Below are 22,989 nucleotides of genomic sequence, written 5' to 3'. Positions count from 1 at the left end.
GGCTAAGCAGGCTGCGGAACACTCGGTGCCTGAACCATGGCACGGGAACCCTGATGCTGAGAGTTGCTCGATGCTCAAGGGCAAAACCTAGCAATGTGATCCATATCACCACAAGTGTAACAAGTCCTCGGCTGCTGACCCTGACGACCTGAATGACCATCCCGAAAACTCTGAAGTGGCGGTGCACTGATAGGAGCTAGTGGTACACTACAGGACTGCTGATCAAAATACTGTATATGGGAACCACGAAGACCTGAAGCACCGTGAGAAACCTGAAGCGCTGACTGGAAAGGCCTAGGAGGATGGACTCTACCATACGAATCTCTGCCTCTAGACGAGGTACCACTGAATCGGCCTGAATGATGAGGCCTCTTGTCAGACCCCTGACCACCTCCCTGCGATAGAACCATCTCAACTCTCCTAGCCATATTGGCCGCCTCCTGGAAAGAAATCTCACTCCCAGTCTCCCTGGCCATCTAAAGTCGAATCGGCTGAATAAGTCCCTCAATGAACCTCCTTACCCTCTCTCTCTCTCTCTCTCTCTCTCTCTCTCTCTCTCTCGGTGGGAAGTATGGTAAGAGCATGACGGGCCAAGTCGATGAATCTGGTCTCATACTGAGTAACTGTCATGGAACCCTGCTGGAGACACTCAAACTGCCTCCGATAGATCTCTTTTTGAGTAATAGGGAGAAACTTCTCCAGAAATAGCTGAGTAAACTGCTCCCAAGTCAAAGCTGGTGATACGGCTGAGTAAACTGCTCCGATGAGAACCTCATGATAGTTGTCTAGATAGTCCTGGGAATCCTCAGAAGATGCACCGCTGAAAGTAGTAGGGAAGAGCTTGGTGAACCTGTCCAACCTCCACAAAGCATCGGTAGACATAGCTGCTCCATCACCAGTCTGAGCTACCACACCCGGCTGAACAACTCCAACTGGCTGAACTGCTGGAGTCTGGAATTGGGGAGCTACCTGCTCCAGAGTGCGAGTAGCAAGAGTTTGGGCTCCTCCTCCAGCCTGAGAGACGGCTGGTGCTACAGGAAGCAAGCCTGCCTGAGTGACACTCTCCATAAGGCCCACTAGACGGACCAGAGCATCGTAGAGTACGGGGGTAGCAATAAACCCCTCTAGGACCTAAGATGGGCCCACTGGAACTGTCTGGGCCGGAACCTCATCATCAAAGTCAACTTGAGGCTCCGCCGCTAGTGTTGCTGCTCTGGGTTGACCTCTGCCCCTACCTCGGCCTCTAGCACGGCCTCGGCCTTGCCCTCTACCCATCGTGGGAGCTGCTGCTGGGGGCTCAGGTTGCTGGTCAATGGATGAGGAAGCGTGTGTTCTCTCCATCTACGAAAGAACAGAGTAGAAATTCAATTAGCATTGAGAAACCAAACCGCACGACAGGAAAGAATAAATGTGAAGTTTTTCCTAACTCTATAGTCTCTGGGGGATAAGTACAAACGTCTCCATACCGATCCCTCAGACTCTACTAAGCTTGTCTGTGAACTGTGAGACCCATGTAACCTAGAACTCTAATACCAACTTGTCACGGCCCAGATTTCTCACCCTCGGGAGTCGTGATGGCACCTACTTATGTGAGCTAGGCAAGCCAATTATTTGAACAAATTGCTTCTTTATCCATTTTATACTCTTTAACAATTATAAAGCCAAAGCATGTGGACAGCGGAAAATTTCAATAAGCGGAAGAAATGCAGTAAATTATCTGAATATATATGTCTAATACAACTGTTTGAACCTCGACCACCCAGAACTGGTGTCACAGTAACAAAGACAATCTAAGAATGCTACATACAAAGTCTGAAAACAAACAATACATTGTTTCTAAATTAAGGAAATGAAACAGGAATAAAGGGATAGAGCGAGACACCAGGGCCTACAGATGCCTACAGGTCTACCCTGGATCTCCGCATGGACTGAAGGCAGCCACCCAATCTACGGTCCAAATGTTGCTGCTCCAGGATCTGCACATAGTGCAGAGTGTAGTATCAGCACAACCGACCTCATGTGCTGGTAAGTGCCTAGCCTAACCTCGACAAAGTAGTAACGAGGTTAGGACCAGACTACCAAATAAACCTGTGCAATTTAACTATATACCGCAGAAAAGAAGAACAGAAATATACGATCAAGTATGGGAGGGGTAACATGCTGCGGGGGAACTATCAATTTAGAATAGCAAGACAGTAGGAAATTGCAAGAAACAACATATCTCAGATATCAACAAAGAATCAGAAATCAATAAGTACACGGCATCACCCTTCTTGCTTTTACTCTCGTCCTTACCAAAGTAATCAAGTAATGAAAATGTGCACGACATCACCCTTCATGCTTTTACTATCGGCCTCACCATATGATCAATATAATCGGCACGGAATGGTGCACGGCATCACCCTTCGTGCTTTACACTCTTTCCTCAAAAATCATACACGGCATCACCCTTCGTGCTTTAACACTCTCTTACCAAAATAATACACGGCATCACCCTTTGTGCTTTAACACTCTTCCTCACCGAAACAACAATCACAATGGGAATAAATAAAATTACGATAAGAATCCCGACAAAGGAACAATAGTTCAACAATCAAGTCCCGACAAGGGAATAACATCAAAAGAAACATCAACATCCCAGCAAGGGAGATAACATGAAAAGAAACAATATCCCGGCAAGGGATATAATATAATGATTCTCTTCTCTTTTTCACTTTTACTTCACAACTCACTTCACCACTTTGAGCCAATGCTCTAAAAGGTTCAATTTCCACTTATACTTTCACATTTCATTGTACAACTTGAACCAATGCTCCTCAATGTTCAAGTGTCTCAATTACTTCCACAAACTTTGCCCAACAATAGAAATCATCATCAAATCATGAATAATACAACGAAGCCATAATATTCACAATATAAGACTCGCGGGCATGCTTGACACCAACGTATAGATACTTGTCACCATGCCTATACGTCGTACTCGACAAATGCCACATAGCAAATAGGACTCGACTTCTAATCCCTCAAGCTAAGGTTAGACCAAACACTTACCTCGATGCGACGAACACAATTCAAGCCTCTACTATCGCTTTACCTCTTGATTCCACCACCAATTTGCTCGTATCTAGCCACAAGTTACTTAAATACATCAATAAATGCTAAATGAATCAATTCTAATGCATGAAAACGAGTTTTCTAAAGTTTTACCCAAAAAGTCAAAAATTGCTCCCGGGCCCACATGGTCAAAACTCGAGGTTCAAACCAAAACCCGATTACCCATTCCCCCACGAACCCAAATATATAATTTGTTTCGAAATCGGACCTCAAATTAAGGTCCAAATCCCCAATTTTTGAAAAACTTAGGTTCTACCTAAAACACCCAATTTCCCCCATGAAAATCATTGATTTTGAGTTGAAATTATGTGAAAAGATTCTAATGAATGAAGAAAATGAGTTAAAATTGACTTACAATCGATTTGGAAGAAGGGTTGTCTTTGAAAAATCACCCAAGAGTATTTTGATTTTGAAAGAGTGTGAAAAATGAGAGATTTTCGGCTAAGTTATAAAATTGCAGGTTGCAGATATGGGAATTGTATTGCGAACCCAAATTTCTACTAAGTTTGCATTTGCGAAAATGGGCTCGCATTTCCGAGCTGGGAAATGCAACCAACATGTCGCATTTGCGATGACTGGACACAAGCTGGGGGATCGCATTTGCGATTAAAACACTCGCAATTGCGAGATAGGCTGGCCTGGGCTACTTTCGCAATTGCTACATAACCCTCGCATTTGCAATATCGTATTTGCGAGCCAGGCTTCACAAATGCGAAGCCTGCAGGCCTGCACAGAAACAGCTGAAGCCTGCAATTCCTTAAGTCCAAAAATCCACCCCGTGGCCTATCCAAAATTCACCCGAGCCCTCGGGGATCCAAACCAAATATGCACACCAACCTAAAAACATCATACGGACTCGCTCGTGCATTCAAATCACTAAAATAACATCAACAACTATGAATTTAGCATCAAAATCATGAAATTTCTTAAGAACTTCAAATTTTCCATTTTTTCTCAAAAATGATCCGATTCACGTCGTTTCAAGTTTATTTCTTACCAAACTTCACAGACTTATCTTAAATCTCATTTAAGACATGTACCAGGCGCCGGAACCAAAATACGGGCCCGATACCATCAAGTTTTAAACACTTTTCATTTCCAAAACTCATAAACAATTTCAAAAAATAATTTTCTTTAAAAAATTCATTTCTCGAGCTTGGGACCTCGGAATTCGATTCCGGGCATACGCCCAAGTCCCACATTTTCCTACGGACCCTTCGGAACAGTCCAATGACGGGTCCGGTCCGTTTACCCAAAATATTGACCGAAGTCAACTTAAACTCATTTTAAATACAAAATTTATTATATTTCATAGATTTTCACAAAATGGCTTCCCAACTACGCGCCCGGACTGCTCATGCAAATCGAGGTAATGCTGAAAGAGGTTTTTAAGGCCTCAGAATGCAGAATTCACTTTTAAAACAAGTGATGACCCAAAGTGATGACCTTTTGGGTCATCACATCCCACGAGACAGGAGTACCCCACGGGGTCGTAGGGGCCGGCGAGGAGGTGGTCCCCACCAAGGGGGCGTTGAGGCACCTGTTCAAGCACCTGATGAGGATGTTGGAGCTGGTCTGCCAGGTGACCTCCATTAGCCAGACGAGCATCCCAGCAGCATGCCGTCATACAACCTTCAGCTGGCGTTCACTCCAGCCGCATCGCAGATGATCCCATCAGATCCATTGTTGATCACGGGCACGAGCATTACCGGACATTATTGGGAGCAGATTTTTTTGGCATATCGATCGCTGCTAAGGATCGACCGACCCGAGATGTGGATCGTGGGCGCCTGCTGAGTTATGGCTCATCGTCGACTGGTGGTGTGGATCTTTTATAGGCGCATGTATGTTTGTATTACTATTAAATTTAAATATGTTTTTATCTCATTGATTCGCAATAAATAACTTTATAATTTTCTTATTAAGGCTTCATCCCAGCCTGTCACGGAGGCCACTTTGTGCGATGCTGAGTAGGATGCGTTGGATGCTTATATGCAGGAGCCCGACGAGACCATGGTAAGAATTTTTTTTTGACTTAACACGTACATTACTAATATATATTTTCATATAATGAGCTGACTTATTCTTTTGTAGGTTGCTGATGGACCGACGACCCCTTCTACCGATCCTGCCAGCACTACTGACGATCATGCTGCAGCGTATCCTCATATAAAGAGGCAACGTGATGAGGATGATCCTGATAGCGTATCCGGACGGGAAGGGATGCGCCTCAGACCAGCGGCTACATTGAAGCACACAGACTGTGGGACACATTGATTTTCTTTTTTTTGTATTTAATGTACACTATGTAAATAATAACAATAATTTTTTATGCTTACATAATATGCGCATTATGTTTTTATTTCCTTTTTTTTCTTTATTTTAGCACTACAACACAAATACAAACATAGAAACTTAACATAATTTAAATGCAGTACAACTAATAAAAATACATACATGGGAAATATAAAGATAAAGTACTACAATCAACACGTACATGTCATTGTTTAGTCACCATCGCCTAGTATTCTCTGCTCCAACCACTTAAATTTCTCTTCTAACTTAGTTTTTCTTCTTCCACCTCTTTGAGTTTCTCCTTCAACTCCGCAATTTCTCGTTCATATTTCCACTATTTTTTGGTCAAATCATGAAGATAGTGCAAAGATTTTTTGTAGCATTCCTTCTCACAGGGTTCATCAAGCCATACCTCAAAGTTGCAAAAATTTCCGTTGTTGCCTCCAAATTTGTTCACACACATTCAGTATCTGTGCCCAACTTGACTGTCATCCCAACAGTCCGCCATCATACAGCGTTTGCCACATTAGCACATTGGTACATACATGCGCTCATACATTTGTTAAAGCTAAAAAAACCTTGCTTTTATGGAAAGTTTTGCTATTTATTATGATTAAGCGGAGAAAACAACTAGAATGCGCTCGTTATTTATAGGCAAGTTAACACACAAAATGTAGTATCTAACCGCGCTATATATATTCACGCAAATATTTTAATCGTGCTATGCTTGGCGTGTTAAAGATTCTTTCTGATATAAAACAGCCTTTTCGCAATAGGGCAACTTTTCAGACCGACAAAATAACATACATAACATAGTATTTAACCGAATATATATATTCACACAAAACGTAGTATTTAACCGCTCTATGTTTGGCGTGATAAAGATTCTTTCTGATACAAAACAATTTTTCGCAGTCGAACAGCTTTTCAGATCGACAAGACAACACACAAAACATAGTATTTAACTATGCTATATATATTCACACAAAACGTAGTATTTAACCGCGCTATGTTTGGCGTGTTAAAAATTCATTCTGATACAAAATAGTTTTTCGCAGTCGGGCAGCTTTTCAGATCGATAAGACAACACACAAAACGTAGTATTTAACCGCGCTATGTATATTCAGTTATTTATCAAACATCTTACTTCTATGACAATGTAGTTTTTTAATAATTTTAGAGTGAAACTCGAAAGTGAACATAAAAATTTTCCGTTTTTTAATCTAATACTATTTTTGATTACACGAACGAGAGGAAGAAATTCATTAATTTACTCAATTGAAAAAATATTAAATATTAATAAGATGTAACAAGGCTGTGAAAACATAATTTTATTTGATACATCTTGCAACATAAACAATTACATGCACTTATTACAAACAACATTACTAAAAAATAAAATATTATTTGTATCCTTAATAGTTTGGCACATTAGATGAACTTGCACCAGGAGCTGGATTACCACCGCCACCCAAACCAGCTGAAGGACATTTACGACGGTCGTATCCTGTTTGCGAGCATATGCCACATTTACGTGCATAAACGGTATCACCAACATCCATTTGGTTCCGTATACGCGTTCTCTTTTGCACTTGTAACTTGCGCAAATAGTCCTTGTTATACATCATTTTAAATGGTTCCAGCAACCAATAATGCTCAGCAAGTACTGCTGCAACTGCCCACTATATATGTTTAAGTATATAGCAACACTATATTGCCTATCAACATAGTTGGTTGCCCCTAAACCTGTTTGTTGAAAGCACTTCATGGCATGTGAGCACGATATGCGGTAGATGATCCATCATGAACAGAATCTCTTGGCTTCATTTATGGTGTGTATATTATTCCTCCGGTATTGATGGATAGCGGTGCGAACTTTGAAAACACCCCGTCGTGATCATATTGTAAATATTAATGCCAATGTGCTCGCCTCCTGTATTTCTCAAATCTTTTCATCAGTATTGGCATAAATTCAACACCCCTCTCCATCAATTTCGATGCACTTCTATGCCTTTCAACAAACCTCTCCGCCATCTGTTTGAATGTCATCCGGACCATGGCAGTGACAGGCAATTCATGTGCAGACTTCAATAACCCGTTGAAAGACTCAGACACATTTGTAGTCAGGGTTCCCCATCGTCTGCCACCATCTGCATGTAATGTCCACTTGTGAAGCTCATGTCGCATCAACCAATGATAGACTCTTTCATCTAACTGCCGGATCGATTCCATGTGCCTCCTGAATTTGCAATGTTGGTGATCAGTTGCAGCCATCCACATTAAATCATGCAAGTCCTTGTTGGGATATTTCTTCTTAAAATTGGCCTTCAGGAGCCTCACACAATAACGATGGTATGCATAGGGTTCCTACCATTCAAGCAAATGCTCTACAAAACTTAATATACCACAATGCCAATCAGATATTAGACAAATACCTGAACGTTGTTTGACAACGTGCTGCTTTAAGTGGTTCAAAAATAGCGTCCACGTCTCTTCGCTTTCATTGGCATAGATGGCAAAGGCTAGTATAAATATTTGTCCATTGGCATCTACTGCAACAACGATCAACAGCTTAATATCATACTTTTCATAGACATGAGTACCGTCTATGAAAATTACCGGATGACAATGCACAAAACCATCAATTGCTGGTTTAAATGCCTAGAACACATATCTGAATATATATTCCGGTCTTCCTGCACTCTGCTCAAGCTTCCATTCAACAACAGTCCCGGGGATAAAGTGTTTCCATGCGGCCATGTACCTGGGTAGAGATGCAAATGACTTATCTCAGTCACCATAAACAATTTTGAATGCACGTTTGCGCCTGAAATATGCCTTTCTTTTTGTAATAGTACACCCATATTCCCAGTGAACAGATGTAATACACTATTTTATCTTGTACCTAATGGACGCTTCAATGTGTGGAATCAGTTGAACAGAAATCAAGTCAATATCCAAGTTGAAGTGATTCCATTGAATGTGTCCATTTCACAATTGTGGGTGTCAATATATTTACCCACTTTCCACAACCCCATTTTCTTCTTGCTCGCACGCAGCATCCAATGACAATCCGTAAACCATCTACGACAAACAGCCTTGTATACATCCGAACTTGACTCCCATACCATCTCACAGCACTCTCTTACGCTATACATTTTACAAGCCCTATTTAGGCGAGCTTTATCGGGGAAAAATATGCCCTTTGCCAGCACCGTTGGTCTAGACTCATCTCACATTGCTGACCAAATTTCGTCAAGATCCCTTGTGAGGACATCCATATCCGGTATACTTGGTAAATTATCAAGGTAGGGAATATGCCTTGAATGAAACGACACGTGGGACTCGTACACTCTTGGTATAACGGGAGGTGGATCATGCTCCATCGTCAGCTCAGGTTCGACATTCACTTCTTCCTCCTCATCACCCTCGTTAGGGAAGGGTGTGTCATCTCCAAACTCATCGGCATTGTTGTCATAATCACTATTATCTTCCTGACTCTGCGCATCTGCCAATTCCCGAGTAAATACGTCATCTACGGGCAACTGAGTCGGTCAAGACCATCAAATTGCTCGTTTTCACTGTACAATGATAAGCTACTCAAGTTGATAAATACTTTAGATATAGCTATATCACTTCACTTACAAGTCGTAATGTGTTGACATTCCATGATGGATATTATCCTGTTGGTGATGACTCCCGGATGAACCACAATGATCCAACACACCAAAACTACGCATATTCCAACTGGGCGTGGCCTCATAACTTGTAAAATTCATATCTGGACGGTACCCCTGTGGAATATATGAGTGTTAATACAAATTCAATACAACAAAAATAAACATCGTAACACAAAGGAAAATTGAAGTTTACTAGTCATCTTGTGGATTATGTAAAGTAGGAGAGAAATTATTTCCTCGCTCCTCGTTCGCCCATGGAGATAAGTTTAGATCCGGCCAAACTCTTTCAGCCGGAACTTGTTGGGCTAAAACTGCTCCAGAATAACCACACGATGATTGAGGATTATCCCTGCTTTTAGCAACATCATTATTGCGAACGTCTTCAACTTTCACGTAGATTTTCAATATTTTTATCAAAATAAGTTTCCGGTATTCATCCGGAGTCCCCAAAAAATCTCTGAGAGTTTCATCATCCTCGATGTTAAACTCAGCGTAATAAGCAACCCCTTGTGGAGTCACAAAATATAGATATCTTCCGGTTATTTTAAGATTCACCGAACGTTTGATCAACCTCATTTTATTGCATAACAACGATACCAGTCTATCGTACTCTATTGTGAGTGGCAACTTAACATGACTCTGTGGAGATAAATTATAGTTCACTGAGTTATTTGCCACCACAACCTCATCCCCCCCCCCCAATATAATGAAACTCTTACTTTTCGCTCTTCAGACGTTATGAAAAAACTTGAGAATTTAACAACAAGAAAAATTCATCACAAAGTTGGAGTATTTCTAAATGATTTTTCTCAAAACCCTTAACAGCTTTAAATAAGACAATGCCCAATCCAGGGGGCCAAATTTTTTGGAAGTAAACGCAGTTTAAAAAAGCGTTTTACATATTTAAATTATTGTTATGTGTAAGCGCAAAAGAGTTATTGGTGGGCCCACAAAATAGGTAAAACGCGATAATGAACTGCGCTTTATATACTTGTCTTATCAGCTGCCAGGTAAATCATGGTTTGTTACCGCATTTTACCTTAACGTCCCAAACGGCCGTTAAGATAAAATGCGGTTCATAACCGCGTTTTATATAGAATGGTAATTTTTTTTTCACTCAAAAAAATATTTTGAGTCCAAAAGAACCATATTTTGGTTCTGAACTCCTTTTTTAAGTGTGTGAGATGATCTAATCGCAATCACATCTTGGATTCCAAGAGGAGCATCCTACGAGGCTCTCTGTTTAATTCAGACAATAAGAGAGAGTTCAGGACAGACATTTGCACAAGCAAGCAATGAGATGATCAGGATTCAGGAAAGTGATTGAAAATAACCAGCCTTAAATTACAGTAGTGATCTTCAGTTGTCCGCTTCAATTGTCAGACGTGAACCAACAAATACTATTATAAAAGAAAATCAACCGATAAGGGTAAAATAATTGTCCCACGTATCGCAAGCTGATTGATTAGGGTTCGAATTTCTTGCCCACCTCTTGTTAGGTGAGATAATTCTGTTTTTAAGTTTAATTGTAGTTGAAGAAATTTTCTAACTTTCATCATAATTGTCATAATGGGTAATTTTATTATAGTAATCTTCGAAAAACAACAGAATTGAGACAAGTTCACAATGATGGCCTCATCGCGATATAGGAGATAATAATTAAGAATGAAGGCTTTGATGATCCTTGTTTAATTTGTCAAATTGCTCAGCCGCCGTGCTGTGGGCGCAGAAGTGAATCTAGGTTTTCTAGTATATATGTGCACTACTAAAAAAAGAGGAAAATATATATCTAGTGGAAATTGATATTTATATCTCTTGGTAAATAACTTAACATTCAACTAAGTGCACCATTCAACTTTTTTGGAGTACTTGTCACTTTACGCATATCAAGAGGAGACAACTATTTTTTTGTTATACCCACAGTATTTATTACTCATTTCAAATCATTTTCTCAAATCCAATAAAATACGCATCAATTAATATGGGTATCATGGTAAATTATCCACTTCATTTATTATTTCTTAAGGGGGGTAAAACGTCAAAACGTGGCAAGTAAAAGTGAACAGATGGAGTACATAAAATATCTAATTTTACAAAGAGACCATGGGTTTACGGAGTCCGAAACCAAAATGGCAACTTTTTGGATTCTAATTACGTTTCTACAGCTATAAAAAAAAAGTTACATTTATACCTAAAACGTAGCATTATACTCCACTTTATGTTAACGGAATTTTAGCCATTAACGTAAAGCACAGTATAATACTGTGTTTTACTTAATAATTCGTTTTTTATGTAAATCATAGTATAATACTGCATTTTACTAAAGTGCATTATTATTCTGCGTTTTACTTTATTTTTGGGCCCACCAATAAGTGTTCTGCGGATAACTGACATAAATAATTCATTTTTTATGTAAAATGCAGTATAATACTAAGTTTTACTAAAGCGCAGTATTATACTGTATTTTACTTCATTTTTGGGCCCACCAATAAGTGTTCTGTGGATAACTGACATAACAATAATCCAAATACATAAAGCACGGTATTATACTGCATTTTACAAAAAAAAATTCTGCACCCCGAGCTAAGACTTGCCTTATTTAAAGGCTTTAAGTTTTATGAAAATCCATTCAAAACTTACCTTCAAACTTCCGTTCATACTTCTCTTCTTGTTATCAAGCATTTTTTTTTATAATGTCTGAAGAGCCAAAAATAAGGGCTTCATTATATTGGGGGGAGGGGGAGGGGGGATGGGGTTGTAATGGAGAATAACTTTGTGAGGTATAATTCACCTCCACAGTGTCATGTTAAATTGCCGCTTACAATGGAGTACGATAAATTGGTATCGTTGTTACGTAAAAAAATCAGTGTGAGGAAAGGTTCGGTGAACCTTAAAGTAACCAGTAGATTTTCGCATTCTGTGACTCTGTAAGGGTTTGCTTATTATTCTGAGTTTAACATCGACGATGATGAAACTCTTAGAGATTTTTTGCGGATTCCAAATGAATACAGGGAATTTATTGTAATAAAATTGTTGGAAATATACGTCAAGGTTGAAGATGTTCTCAATAATGAGGGTGTGCATAATAGGGATAACCCCCAGTCATCGGGTGGTTATTCTGAAGCAGTTTTTGCCGGACAGATTCCTGATAGAAAGAGCTTGCCTTGATTTAGACTTGTTACCACCGACGAATGAGCATCGAGGAAATAATTTTTCGACTTTATATAATCCACAAGACGACTGGTAAACTTCAATTTTTCTACGCTCTAGGGATGTTTATTTTATGTTTGAATTGGATTTGTATTAACACTCATATTTTTCATAGGGGATACCGTTCGGATATGAATTTACAAGTAATGACCCCGCTCCTAGTTGGAATATGCATAGTTCTCACGTGTTGGACCACGGTGGTCCATTCGAGAGTCATCACCAACAAGACAATGTCCATCATGGAACATCAACACAGTACGAATTGTAAGTAAAGTGATATAGCTATATGTAAAATATTTATCTAGTTGAGTAACTTATCATTTTATTCTTTTTGTGCAGTGAAAACGAGCAACTTGATGTTCCTAACCTCACACAGTTGCCCATAGACGACGTATTGACTCGTGATTTGATAGATGTGCAGAGTTAGGAAAATGATAGTGATTATGATAACAATACCGATGAGTCTGGAGATGACATACCCTTCCCTGATGAGGGTGAAGATGAGGAGGAAGTGAATGTCGAACCTGAGCTTACGAGGGAGCATGCTCCTCCACCTCCCATTAGTCTAAGAGTGTACGAGTCCCACGTGCCGCTTTATGAGCGGAATATTCCCTACCTTGATAATTTGCCAAGTATGCCGGACGTGGATGCCCTCACAAGGGATGCTGATGAATTTCGGTCAGCAATGTGGGATGAGTCTAGACTAGTGGTGCTGACAATGGGCATGTATTTCCCCGATAAAGCTCGCCTAATCAAGGCTGTAAAAATCTACAGCGTAAGAGAGTGCCGTGAGATGACGGTAAGGGAGTCAACTACGGAGGTATACAAGGCTGTATGCCATAGAGACTTTATGGGTTGTCACTGGATGTTGCGTGCTAGCAAGAAGAAATCAGGGTTATGGAAAGTGGGTAAATATATTAGCACCCACAGATGTGAAATGGATACATTCAATGAGAATCACTTCAACCTGGATGTAGACTTGATATCTCTTGTCTTGATTCCATACTTGGAAGTGTCCATTTGGTTCAAGATTAAAGAGTGTATTACAGCCGTCCACCATGAGTATGGGTATAACCAAAAGAGGCATATCTTGGGCGCAAACGTGCCTTTGAAATTATTTATGGTGACTGGGATAAGTCATTTCATCTCTGCCCAGGTACATGACCGTACTGCAATACTTTAACCCCGGGACTGTTGTTTAATGGAGGCATGAGCGGAGTCCGCACAGACCCGAATATATTTTCAACTATGTGTTCTGGTTATTTAAACCAGCAATTGATGGTTTTGTGCATTGTAGTCCTGTAATTTTCATAAACGGTACTCATGTCTATGGAAAGTATGATATTAAGCTTTTGATTGCAGTTGTAGTAGATGCTAACGGACAAATATTTCCACTAGCTTTTTCCATTTGTGCCAATGAAAGCGAAGAGATGTGGACACTTTTTTGAACCACTTGAAGCAGCACGTTATCAAACAGCATTCAGGTATTTGTCTAATATCTGATCGACATGGTGGTATTTTAAGTTTTGTATGGCATTTGCTTGAATGACATGAACCCTATGCATACCACTATTACTGTGTGAGGCACCTGAAGGCCAATTTTCAGAAGAAATATCACGACAAGGCCTTGCATGATTTAATGTGGATGGCTGCAACTGAGCACCACCAGTGCAAATTCACGAGGCGCGTGGAAACGATCTGGCAATTAGATCCCTATACTTGGCTGATGGGACATGAGCTTTACATGTGGACATTGCATGCTGATGGTGGTATACGATGGGGAGCCCTGACTACAAATGTGTCGGAGTCATTCAACGACTTGTTGAAGTCTGCACGTGGATTGCCTGTCACTGCCATGGTCCGGATGACATTCAAACAGATTGCAGAGAGGTTTGTTGAAAGGCATAGAGCTGCATCGGAATAGATGGATAGGGGTGTTCAATTTATGTCAATACCAATGAGAAGATTTGAGAAGTACAGGAGGCGAGCACATTGACATTCATTTTTATAGTATGATCACGACCGGGGTATTTTTGAAGTTTGCACTGCTATCCGCGGACACCAGGGGAATAATCTACAGACGGTGAATGAAGCCAACAGGTTGTTTTCATGTGGGAAATGGACCATCTACCACATGTTGTGCGCGCATGCCTTGAAGTGCTTTTAACAAATTGATTTAGGGGCAACCAACTATATTGATAGGCAATACAGTGTTGCTGCATACATAGACACATATAGTGGGTAGTTGCAACCATTGGGTGTTGAGCATTATTGGCCGCCGAAACCTTTTAAAATGGTGTATAATAAGGACTATTTGCACAAGCTGCAAGTGCAAAAGAAAACGCGTATACAGAACCAAATGGATGTTGGTGATACCGTTTATGACCATAAATGTAGCATATGCTCGCAAATAGGACACGACCGTCGTAAATGTCCTTCAGCTGGTGTGGGTGGCGGTGGTAATCCTGGTGCAAGTTCGTCGAATGTACCCAACTATCAAGGATACACCTAGTGTTTTGTTTTCGTAATGGTTTTTGTAATTAGTGTCTATACTTGTGTATGTTGCAATATCTATAAAATAAAATTATGTTTCACAATCTTGTTACATCTTATTTTTTAACATGACCTTTTGAATTGGGATGATGATATGGTAGTCCAACATTCAACTTATTGGTGTTAGTAAAGAAGACCAATCTGAAGATTGAAATTTCATAATATAATATTCGAAGAGATAAATGCACAACAACCATAACTAAAGCAACATACATGAAAATAAAAGATAATAAAGGAAAAATCAAGACATTGTTGTTTCATTTCAAAAAAATTGAATATGTATTGCGCGGTACAATACTACATTTTGTGTGTTGTCTTGTCGGTCTGAAAAGCTGAACCGAATGCGCAAAACTGTTTCGTTTCAGAAAAATTGAATACATATAGAGTGCAGTACAATACTACATTTTGTGTGTTATCTTGTCGGTCTAAAAAGCTGAACTGACTGCGCAAGAGCTGTTTTATTTCAGAAAAATTGAATATGTATAGCGCAGTACAATACTACGTTTTGTGTGTTGTCTTGTCGGTCTGAAAAGTTGAACCGACTGCGCAAAAGCTATTTTGTTTCAGTAAAAATTGAATATGTATAGCAAGGTACAATACTATATTTTATGTGTTGTCTTGTCGGTCTGAAAAAAGCTGAACCGACTGCGCAAAAGCTATTTCGTTTCAGAAAAATTTAATATGTATAGCGCGGTATAGTACTACGTTTTTTGTGAAATCTTGCCTATGAATAACGGGCGCATTCTAGTTATTTTCTGCGCTTAACAATAAGTAATAGCAAATATTTCAACAACCCCTTTATGTCCCAAGGTGCGAGTGTGGCAAAAAATGCATGATGCATGATTGTTGGGAAGAAGCTGGACGTCGCTACTGGGTGTGTATGAACAAGTTTTATAGGCAACCCGACGAACCTATTTGCAATTATGAGGTATGGATTGATGAACCCTGTGAGATGGAATACTACAAAGACAAGTTGTATTCTCTTCATAGTTTGTGTTTGAAGCAGTGGGAAAGAGAGCGACAATACAAACAATAAGTTGTGGAGTTGAAAGCAAAACTCAAGGAGGTGAAAGAAGAAAAAAATAAGCTGGAAGACCAACTCAAGTGGTTGGAGCAGAGAATACTAGGCGGTCGTGACTAAATAATGACATGTACGTGTTGAGCGTAGTAGTGTATCTTTATGTTTCCCTCCTTATCATGTATTTTCATTAGTTGTACTGAATTTATGTTATGTTAGGTTTGCTATGTTTGTGTTTGTGTTGTACTGTTAAAATAAAATTGTTGTTCAAATTGTGTTAAAATAAAATTGCTATTAAAATACAATTCTTGCCATTATTTACATAATATACAAACAAAAAAATCAATGAGTCTCACAGCCTGTGTGCTTCAATGCAGCCGCTGGCCTGAGGCGCATCCCTTGTCGCTCGGGTACACTATTAGGACCATCCTCATCACGTCGCCTCTTTATGTGAGGATGCACAGCAGCATGATCGTCAATACAGCTGGCAGGATCGGTAGAAGGGGTCGTCGGTCCGTCAGCAACCTACAAAACAATTACTAAGCTTAGCATATGAAAATGTATGTTAGTAATGTGTGTGTTAAGTCAAAAACATTTTCTCACCATGGTCTCGTCGGGCTCCTGAGTACAAGCATTTGTGGTGTCCTCATGATCGCATACAGTAGGCTCCGTGATGGACTGGGATGAAGCCTTAATAAGAAAATTAAAAATTAATTTATGGCAAATCATTAAGGAAAAAGAACAAATTAAAATTTAACAGTAATACAAATATACCTGCGCCTGTGATAGATCTGCATCAACCGCTAGGGATGAGCCAAAACTCAACCTGTGCCCGTCATCCACGTCTCGGGTCGGCTGATCCTCAGCTGCGGTAGATGGGTCTGAATAGTCTACATCTCCGTCGAATGTACCTGTGATCAACAATGGATCTGACGGGGTGACCTGCAATGCTGGCAGATCCAGCTGAAGGTTGTACGATAGCATGCTGCTGGAAGGCTCGTCTAGCTGAGGGAAATAACCCGGCTGATCATATCCAAGATCCTCATTAGGTGCCTCAACGCCCCCTTGTTGGGGACCACCTCCTCGCCTACCCCCACGACCCCGTGGGGCAGCCCTGGCTCATGGGGCAACCTTGGCTCGTGCCTGACCCCTGCCTCATGCGATAGGCCTACCCCGAAGGTGCTGCTCTGGCGCCACATACATAGCAGCGTGATCTAACCTCGCATCCTCTCTGGCTCACTGCAGTGTCCGGAGAGCCAGCTCTACCACTTGCCGGGCATACTCAACGACTGTAGGATTGTCGGCATGCTGTTTCATCTCCTGTCCCAACCGGTAGACCATATGATGACCAATAGCCTGCACAACATTTTCAATATTAATTATATAGCGCTATATCACAGTTATAAGTATGGGTTCCAACAAAAACATACCAGTGCCTCATGCCTCTAGGAGTATGGTCTAAACCGACCGCCAGCTTGATGAATGGGGTTCCCGATCATCAGTCAGGTGTGACGGCGGTACCATGACGTATACATATCAATAGTCGCCGTCTGGATTTGTGAAGGTGGTGGCGGAATCAGGTCCTCTCGCTGCTCCCAAATATGGACCTGCGCCTCTAGCCATGCTACAAATGTGTCGTCCACCCTCGAACGATCATCCCGATGATAATGTGTAGCCATCCATGCAGGCTCCCTCGGTATAGTCTACGGATGGTCAAACTAGCGAAGTACCCGCTTTGTGGCATGATGCTCCACAACATCGTGGCACATCAGCAGGACGAAAGTACTCCAAAGCAGTCGGTCGACCAAGTAATAATCGGGCAGGCCAGCTATCAACTCGTCGTTGTAAGGCATCCAGATGAACTATCAAATAATAACATAAAAGTGAGTATGCGCAACACAAGTGAATTTATAACAAGTAAATTTAGGTATATATTTACATGTGCAGCCTCCAGCATATCCAACACATCCCTGACAAGGGGGAGATTATGATGAGCATCAATGGCTCAGTAATTTCCCCGCCGGAGAATCCACCTCCTAGCTAGAGGGAGTAACGGAGGTGCTACATCCAGAGGTAATGGTGGTAGAGCTGGCTGCAATGGCAAGATCCGCTCCCAGGCCCAAACCTAACATACAAGGTCGACAGAAACTTTAAGAGTCATTTTGACTATATAGAATTGGAAGAAATGAACAGAGTATTCGAATATGTTGTCACCTGTAGAAGCGGCAGAAAACCACATACGTCGCTCTGGGTGCCCATGCTAGCCCGGCACATACTCTTGTATAGGTAAGCGAGAATAGCAACACCCCAGCTGTACTAGGGTAACTCATCTAGCTGCTGAAGATGATGTAGAAATCGCATACTCACTAGATTTCTCGAAGTGTTCGGGAACAAGACACCCCTAAAAAGAAGGAGCAGTGCCAACCTCGTGTACCGGTGAATATGTAGATCCTCTATCTCGCCGGTGATGTCGGGTTGCAATACCTCAAAATGTTGTCTGATAGTTGTCACAGCAATGTGACTACCCCCTCTAGCTGCATCCTCACCCTGTGGCCTGAAACCAGTAAATTGCTGCAGCAAGTCCAAATACTGAGCATGCGTAATAGATCTCATATACTGAGGCATTGCAACGGCCAGTCCATCAGCAGGCAGCCCATATAAAACTTGAACATCCTGAAGCGTGATGGTGGCCTCGCCAATGGGCAGGTGAAAAGTATGTGTCTTCGGTTGCCACCGATCTATCAACATAGTGATTAGAGACTAGTCGAGCTGGCTCTGCCCAATCTAAAAAATCCTATAGAAGCCCGTACCACGCCGGCGCTGGACTACGCGGGAATGGAAAACTCTCTCACTCAAAAAGTGTCACGGCCCGGATTTTCTACCCTCGGGAGTCGTGATAGCGCCTACTAATGGGAGCTAGGCAAGCCAAACCTTAACTACTTGCTACACTTTCATTTTTGCCTCTTTTAATAAACACAAGCCGATAATATGATAAAAGCGGAATTTTAAATAAATAAGCGGAAGTCAACAATTATATATCTTAAGGCTACGTCTATTACGACTTTTAAAAACCTCAAATGCCCCAAAACCTGGTGTCACAGTGTCACAGACTGTTTAAGAGTTACTACATACAAGGTCTGAAGAAATACAATACATTATTTCTGAACAAAGGAAATGAAACAGGAAATAGAGATAGAGGGAGACGCCAGGGCCTGCGAACGCATGCAGGTCTACCTTGGGTCTCCGGGTTGAAGGAAGCACTCTAACTACTGTCCGAAAGCTGCTCCTGGATCTGCACATAGTGCAGAGTGTAGTATCAGCACAACCGACCCCATGTGCTGGTAAGTGTCTCGCCTAACCTCGGCAAAATAGTGATAAGGCTAGGACCAGACTACTAAATAAACCTGTGCAGTTCATATATATATACAACGGAAAAGAAATACAGAAATAACCAGTCAATGTGGGAGGGGGAAACATGTTGTGGGGAGATAACAGTTCTGAATAGAAAGCATCAAGTAAGGAAAGAAACCACATAACTCGAATATCAACAAAGAATTAGAAATCAATAATTTCAACGGCAGTACCCTTCGTGCTTTTACTCTCGTCCTCTCCAAAGAAATTTAATAATAAAAGTGTGCATGGCATCACCCTTCGTGCTTTTACTTTCATCCTCACCAAATCAATCATACAATAAAGATGTGCATGGCACCACCCTTCGTGCTTTTACTCTCTTTCCTCACCATATAATCAATGAAAATCGGTACGGAATGGTACATCGTACGGCACGGCATCACCATTCGTGCTTTAGACCCTTTCCTCACAATAGCAAACAATGCACGGCATCATCCTTCGTGCTTCAACACTCTTCCTCACCCAAACAACAATCACAAACAAAGGGGCAAGGGAACAAACAAAATAATAATAAAAATCCCGGCAAGGGAACACAATTAAACAATTAAATCCCGACAAGGGAACAACATCAATAATCTCAACATCCCGGCAAGGGAGATAATTAACAAAGCAACAATATCTCGGCAAGGTAACAATTTAATAACTCTTTCTCAATTTTACTTCACAATTCACTTCACAACTCGAGCCAATGCTCTAGAGGTTCGATTATCACTTATTCTTTCACAACTCGAGCCAATGCTCTAGAAGTTCAATTGTCACTTATACTTTCACAATTTCACTATACAACTTGAGCCAACGCTCCTCAATGTTCATAGATCACAATTTTTTCCACAAGCTTTATACAAAAATTAGGAATCTTCACCAAGGCATGAATAATACAACGAAATCATGAAAATCACAATATAAGACCCACGGTCATGCTTGACACCAACGTATAGATACTCGTCACCATACCTATACATCGTACTCGACAAAAAGCAAATAGCAAATAGGACACAACTCCTAATCCCTCAAGCTAAGGTTAGAATACTTACCTCGATGCAACGAACACAATTCAAGTTTCAATTATAGCTTTACCCCTCGATTCCTCCGCCAATTCGCTCGAATCTAGTCACAAGTTACTTAATTACATCAATAAACGCTAGATGAATCAATTTAAATGCATGAAAATGAGTTTTCCAAAGTTTTACCTAAAAAGTCAAAAATCGCCCCCAGGCCCACATGGTCAAAACCCGAGGTTCGAACCAAAACCCGATTACCATTCCCCCACGAGCTCAAATATGTAATTTGTTTTTAAATCGGACCTCAAATCGAGGTCCAAATCCTCATTTTTTTTTAAAAACCTAGGTTCTACCCAAAACACCCAATTTCCCCCATAAAAATAATTGATTTGAAGTTGAATCATATTAAAAGATGTTAATGATTGAAGAAAACTAGTTAAAAATGACTTACAATTGATTTAGAGAAGAAAGGTTATTTGAAAAATCGCCTCTTATGTTTTTTGGAGTTTTGAAAAGTGAAAAATAACTGAAAAATCCGTTTAAATATACTCCTCCCAGACCCTCTCCGCGGACCGCATAAAAAGGACTGCGGCTACGGAGCTCCACCGCGGACTGCAAGAAATCGAGCGCGGCCGCGGAGGCTTGGCCTTGCCCATCGCAGACCGCACAAATCCCACCGCGGTCGCGAAGCTTCCACCACAGACCGCGAGACCTGGCTTCAGAGACCTGCAACTTCTCTGAATCTGCAACTTTTTCCTCAGTGTAAAAACATCTCGAAACTCACCTGAGCCCTGGGGGCTCCAAACCAAATGTCATACTAACTCAAAAATATCATATGGACCTACTCGTGCTATCATATCATCAAAATAACATGTAAAATCATGAATTAAACCTCAAAACTCAACATTTTCATAAAGAACTCTCAAAGTTCATAACTCTTCTACCGAAAGTCCAACTCGCGTCAAATAAACTCCGTTTTTTACCAAATTTCACAGTTATCTTTCAAATACTATAACAAGTTTGTACCGGGTTCCGAAACCAAAATACAGGCCCGATAACAATGGTTTCAAACATTAATTCTTTTCTTTATTCCTTAGAAAATTCAGTAAAACAATTTCTTTCAAAAACTGATTTCTAAGGCTTGGGACCTCGGAATTCATTTTCGAGCATACGCCCAAGTCCCATATTTTACTGCGGACCTTCCGGGATCGTCTTTACACGGATCCGGGTCCATTTTCTAAGAATGTTGACCAATGTCAACCATAATCAAAGTTTTAACTCTAAAACTTCTATTTCTCATATTTTCACATGGAAGGCTTTTCGAATATAGGTCAGGACCACGCACGTAAATCAAGGTGGGGTAAAAAGGGAGGTTTTTAGGCCTTAGAACATGGAAATTTCGTTATAAAACAAGTGATGACCCAAAAGGGTCATCACATTCTCCACCTCTAAAACAATCGTTCGTCCTCGAACGGACATAAGAAGGAAGCACCTGATAACGGCTCCGCATATCGGACTCGGACTCCCAAGTCGATGCCTCAGTGGGCTGACCTCTCCACTGAACACAAACAGAAGGAAAACTCTTCGATCTCAGTTGACGAACCTGCCGGTCTAGAATAGCTACTGCTCCTCCTCGTAAGACAAGTCCTTGTCCAACTGGACAGTGCTGAAATCTAACACGTGGGATGGATCGCCGTGATATTTCCGAAGCATGGACACATAAAACACTGGATGCACGGCTGATAAGCTTGGCGGCAATGCAAGTCTATAAGCCACCTCTCTCACTCGATCAAGAATCTCAAATGGGCCAATGAACCTAGGGCTAAGCTTGCCCTTATTCCCAAATCTCATCACGCCCTTCATAGGCGACTCTCGAAGCAATACCCACTCACCTACCATGAATGCCAAATCTCGAACCTTGCGGTCGGCATAACTCTTTTGCCTGGACTGAGCTACGAAGCCTATCCTGAATAATCCTGACCTTGTCCAAGGCATCCTGAACCAGATCCGTACCCAACAATCGAGCCTCTCCTGGCTCAAACCATCCAACCGGAGATCGACACCGCCTACCATATAAAGCCTCATAAGAAGCCATCTGGATACTCGACTGGTAACTGTTATTGTAGGCAAACTCTGCTAAAGGCAAAAACTGATCCCACGAGCCTCCAAAGTCAATGACACAAGCTCGGAGCATATCCTCCAAAATCTGAATAGGCTGCTCGGATTGCCCGTCTGTTTGAGGATGAAATCAACTCAACTCAACCTGGGTGCCCAACTCTCGCTGAACTGCTCTCCAAAAATGCGAGGTAAACTGCGTACTTCGGTCCGAAATGATAGATACAGGCACACCATGAGGACGAACAATCTCCCGGATATAGATCTCAGCTAACCTCTCGGATGAATAGGACTGCCACAGGAATGAAATGTGCTGACTTGGTCAGCCTATCAATAATGACCCATACTACGTCGAACTTCCTCCGAGTCTGCGGGAGTCCAACAACGAAATCCATAGTGATCTGCTCCCACTTCCACTCGGGAATCTCAATCCTCTGAAATAAACCACCAGGTCTTTGATGCTCGTACTTAACCTGCTGACAATTCAAACACCAAGCTACATATGCAACGATATCCTTCTTCATTTTCCGCCACCAATAATGCTGCCGCAAATCTTGATACATCTTCGCGGCGCCCGAATGAATAGAGTACC

The sequence above is a fragment of the Nicotiana tabacum genome, chromosome 3, assembly GCF_000715075.1.
Source record: "Nicotiana tabacum cultivar K326 chromosome 3, ASM71507v2, whole genome shotgun sequence".
In the NCBI taxonomy this organism is placed as follows: Eukaryota; Viridiplantae; Streptophyta; class Magnoliopsida; order Solanales; family Solanaceae; genus Nicotiana; species Nicotiana tabacum.
Note: the sequence above shows the minus strand (reverse complement) of the source record.